Source organism: Schistocerca piceifrons, chromosome 2, assembly GCF_021461385.2.
Source record: "Schistocerca piceifrons isolate TAMUIC-IGC-003096 chromosome 2, iqSchPice1.1, whole genome shotgun sequence".
NCBI lineage: Eukaryota > Metazoa > Arthropoda > Insecta > Orthoptera > Acrididae > Schistocerca > Schistocerca piceifrons.
This window is the reverse complement of record NC_060139.1, coordinates 502,641,027-502,646,392: the sequence shown is the minus strand read 5'-3', so window position 1 is coordinate 502,646,392 and position 5,366 is coordinate 502,641,027. Positions and strand designations below refer to the sequence as shown.

Sequence of the window (5,366 nt, the reverse complement as noted above, 5' to 3'; positions counted from 1 at the left end):
ATTTGTGCTAAAGGATATTTTCAGGTTCTAGACCATTCTTGTACATCAGTACCTATTTAAAAAGGATTATGTTAGCAAAAGTTAACAACAACGAAACTTACCTCTATAATTTATTGTGATAGGCGTAATGTTCCGTCCCTTGGTAGTGCCAGTCTTGTTAAACGTGGTCATTACATATGAAGCATGCTGGTAGTTCCACCATGTATGTGATGTGTGATTGTTAGTCGCCAATACCCACTACTTGCATGATCGGTTTTTTCACTTTCATCTGCGAAGGGAAACGGATAAATATCTGCTCGTACCTCATTTCGAATTACACGAATGCTGCCTCAAGTCTGTAATTTGAGTTTTATTACTTCTTTTGGAACCTCCTTGGAGATTCAGAAAAAGGCTAAGTTGCCTTCGACTGGACTAACAGTAAAATGAGGCTGAGCGTGTTGCTAACGTTAACTCAAAATTACTGTTAGTCATTCGCAAAGTAAGCTAGAATACTTTGAAATAATGTATCGATCCATTACCATTAACTTACATTCTCTGTACGTGATCTAGACGGTTATGGTGCAGAAGTATCGAATAATAAAAAGGGATGGCATATGTCCAAATTCTAGATATTTATCCAAAGTAGCAAACTCGACTGACCTTTTGAACTGAACATTCTAATTCACATAAATTCGCACACCATCTAGTGGGTAAGCAAGGGAACTCCACCGTGTTCGGAATGGAAGCATTTGATTTATTTCCTAGGATCATCTTGCTGTACAAATCCAGTCCCCAGTCCAACAGGGCGTGGGTGGTCGTTGAAACTCTGGTTCTCCGCAGGAAGGCGTTGAATCCTCGCCTGTGACCAACACAACTCAGCGTGTACCGACGGAGCGAGGTGGCGCAGTGGTTAGCACACTGGACTCGCATTCCGGAGGACGACGGTTCAATCCCGTCTCCGGCCATCCTGATTTAGGTTTTCCGTGATTTCCGTAAATCGCTTCAGGCAAATGCCGGGATGGTTCCCTTGAAAGGGCACGGCCTATTTCCTTCCCCATCCTTCCCTCACCCGAGCTTGCGCTCCGTCTCTAATGACCTCGTTGTCGACGGGACGTTAAACACTAATCTCCTCCTCCTCCTCCTCCTCAGCGTGTACCGAAATCGGAGTGCCCTTCAAGACAAACATTCAAACATTCCCGGCTGGCGGTGAAGCTATTTCAGTTGATGAAATGGCAGACCAGCAAGATTATATCATAAACAGGATTTGTTGGTGGCCCGCTCTACCAACGCTGGTGGCTGAAGTCATGGCGTCCAGCCAGTGAACTCCAGCCCCCGACGTCTGGCTGGTGGCACCCGGCAATGTTACGTGCTAAATTGTTCGTTGGTTACAAGGGTCTCCGTTTGACCCTCACACAAACCGAACTGATGTTGGGCCACACAATGGTGGAGTGACGAAGCTTCTCTGGACCATACAGCGGTAACCTTCTGTCAGGTGGGCTCCCATTCGATGACTTTTGCATGCTGGGCTGCCAGAATTTGTATGCCTGGAAGTCAGCTGCGTTTGTACGCTGATGCCACCGGTGTAATGAAGCTCCCCTATTGAACAATGCAGGAAACGTCTTTTATTTCAGTAAAATCTTTGGTCGCCGAGGTTGTGATGGCGAAATGCTGTGCCAGCTGATTGCTGCAAGCAGCGAGATTACGGCAACACTCGTCAGCGTCACTACACATTTCTCAAGCTCCACCTATCACGGAAAATCGCGTCATGCGACATAATTCCGAAATACCTGTTCCATATTGAGCACAGGTCAACTACAGGTTAACTCAGCGGCAAATATCAAGAAAGTGTAGTAACAGATTCATCATAAGGAACATACAGTGCGCCTCAGACGAAACTGGTGTCAACTGTAATTTCTTAGCGCATTAAGTTTCATAATTTCGATTACTTTCTTGTCATTTTCGATTAGTCCCGACCCGAAAATATGAGGGCACTTCTTTCATAAAACTTATAGTTTTCATTAAAAATACAATTCAGACAGGTAATTTATAAGGATATTTATAAGGATATTTATCTTTGATCCATATTTAAGACCACTGGCTATTTCATTTAACATTTTTTGTCAAAAGTATAAAGTTCTTATACTCTAACTGCGAGTATGATCTCTCATGTAGTTACCAGTTTCAAGAGATCGTGTTAGCAGTTCACCTTCTCTGTACCATCTGGAGAAACATCTGTGGTAATACATGACCATCTGTGGGAATTAACTCCTGCTGCGTCTAAACTGCAGCGATTCTTGTCTGTTATTGCTCAAGGTTTTATTATCTGTGTCCCAATGTTATACCATTTGTAATAAAAGGACGAAAATGCATAAAATGTCCTACGTTTCTAATATGAACTGTCACAACATCCACGATTGGTGCTGAGACATTTGTACAGGGAAGTAATGTTGTGGGCAAGCTGGCGTACTTTGAACTTAAATGACCATGAATAGTGCAAGAGTTTGACCAGGTTCCCACAATCATGGGCTGGATAAATGAACTCTGACCTTCGATGTTGAACTTGATGCTTACCTCCTGATGTAATCACGTCCCGTACCTCCCCCCCTCCCCCCCCCCCCCGCCCCATCCTCTTCTATCCACAACCCTTTCCCTATCCCTCTTCTGCTTCCAAACAATCACAGTGTAGTATTGAAAATAAAGATCAAAAATTCAAGATGGCGAAAACAGGACAATAGTGCTAGTAGGAAATCAAAAACCCTCTTCCGCTTCCCTCTCCTCCTCCCAGTATCATTATCTTCCTTATCAGTGGGACTCCACATGCTTTCCTTATCTCCAGCCAATCATAATGCAGAATTATACATTAAAGATGGTGGTAATGGTCTAATTGAATTAGCAGGAATTTAAATAACCGTTCCCCATATCTCTATCTCTAGTCTATCACACAAAGCAGCACTCATTATCTGCAGTTAATTGTACTGCAGTATTAAAAATCCAAGATGGAGGAAATAAAGCAACTGCGTTAATAGAAAATTTAAAAAACCTCCGCTCCTTTTATAGAAAGAGACCAATTGTGTGCTTTATTCCCTGCTCGCAATCCTCTCTATAACCAACCAGGCAGACAGTAGTGTAAAAATAGTGTCAAGTTACATTATTTGCTTACAGACCATTCGTGTGCTTTATATCCTGCGCCCCCATCCTCTCTATATTCAACCAATTAGATCGTAGGTGTAAAAATGATATCATATTTAGAGCGTGTTACCAGGAAATCGCCTGAGAAATTACAAATCCTCTCCACATGCCCTCTCTCCCAACCATCCTCTCCTCCTTATCTCCATCAAATCTTATGACAGTAATAATGGAAACAAATGGAAACAAATCGCACACCCCTTTGTCTCCAACCAGTGAGAGAGAAGCATTAAAATAATGCATAAAATGGTGTCGAGTTGCACTACTTACGTACACACCAACTGTGTGCATTGTAAGACCACTCTCCTCTTTTTCCCATCACAGTAATAAAAATTCAAGTTGATTGAAATAGTCTATTTGTGTGTCTTATACCACCAACATCTACTTCAGTAAATGCTAAATTGTGCACTCTAAACCCATAATAGTGTAAACTAAATACCAAAAAGTAAATGATAAATGCTAAGTGGTAAATACTAAACACTTAATGGTAAATGCTAAACGGTTGATGCTAAATGGGAAATGCTAAATGATAAACGCTAAATTCTAAACAATAAACTCATAGTGATAAATGGTAAACACTAAAGGCCTTTATGCTAAATACTTAACGCTGAACGGTAGCTGGGAAACGTTGAACAGTAAATGATAAACATTTAATGGCAACAGTTACACATATGAAACGCTAAATACTTAATGGTAAACGCTAAGTGTTAAATGGTGAACATTGAATGATAGGTAGATCCTAAATGTTAAATGGTAAATAGTAAATGGTATATGGTAACGACTATATACAAGTACTGATCTCTAAGAAAATTTATGAAGGGTAAAAATGGGTGTCAACTAAGTCAAAGATGATTGTGTACATAAGCATACCTCTAGCATGATGTTAAAAAAGTGGCCCTAAGATCAAAAACGTATGCAGCTTTCACGCACAAATATATGTCTGTATTTTATGTCCAAAATACTGAACACATCTGTGTTGTCTAGTAATCATTCCTTCTCTCTCACACACATAACTCTCTCAAAATTACCTCTTAGTTTTAATATATTACTGAGGAACAAACCAAAAACAAACAGTACATAATAATAACTTTGTTACATGAAAATTTCACACATGAACTGTTACATATTATACAGTCACATACAGGAGATATATACGAATTTAAAGCACATTGCACACCATTCTCCACACGTCTTACAACAGTGATTATTTCAAACTGTAGTGTCTTTCAATTTGGCTAGGTATCTGAAAAATTTCCATTAGGCCACCAAGAATCTGCTTTAATGAAATCGAAAAGGGACTGAGTAGCATTTTACGGAGAAACTACGTACTTACTCGCTACTGGTACTAATGATTTTTATTTGCTAGATACCATATTGGAAATAATTAATGTAAAGGCTGTGGGGCGGCGGATGTATAAGTTTGTAATAATAAATTATCTACTGTTGTATAAACGCTTGCGTGTTGAATCAGTTTCTAGCTTTTAGAATGTTGTTAATGCTGTCTTTTGCCGTTCTCAACACTGGCTCTCTATTTACTCCGTGACCCCCAGAAAGTGATTTAATAAAACTTGGAGCCAGTAAATAGATATCCTAGTGCCCACTTTACCTGAGAATGCTCTTATAGCTGCAGCTTATAGCTCTGAGGAATTAGGAGATTGTCCAGGATTTCTAATCAAAAACGGTTTTCCAAAATAGTTGAGTATATTCTGAAATTCACTGATAAAAACCACAAGTATCCCTACAACCTAACTAACAGAGCAGTTCAGAGTCTAATGCGCTGATGCAACTATAAATGTCTGATTTAATGTTAAAAAGAATGCTCGCCAAAATTTGATGAAAATATTTCATCAAATGCCACGCTAAATTTTTGGTAGAATGTCTGTCCCGCGACGGCACGTGAAAATACGACAATACGCAAACTGAAGCTAGTTAATGAAAATCATCCCAGAATTAACACTTCACATAAAATGTCTTCATGGTTCCGCGTATCTCTAGTAACTTAATACGGCACCCGAGGCTGTTTGTAGCAGATACACTGATGCGACGCGACTACCGACACAGATGGCGTGTCATTCGGCGTCTGGAGAGAACTGGGGCCTTGCTTCCTCGCGCAGTGTTCTTATATATAAAGCCGCGGTGCGGACGGCTGAGGGAACGCCTGATCAAATCCGCTCTCCCGACTAGCCGCTGGGCTAGTAACG

At 40.6% G+C, this 5,366-nt stretch overlaps 1 non-coding gene across 1 annotated transcript; it reads left to right on the top strand.

Annotated features, from left to right (window-relative positions):
* Positions 1–871: 871 nt before the first annotated feature.
* Positions 872–944, top strand: Trnaa-cgc. The gene has a single exon. It is a non-coding gene; the product is annotated as a tRNA-Ala (tRNA).
* Positions 945–5,366: the final 4,422 nt, after the last annotated feature.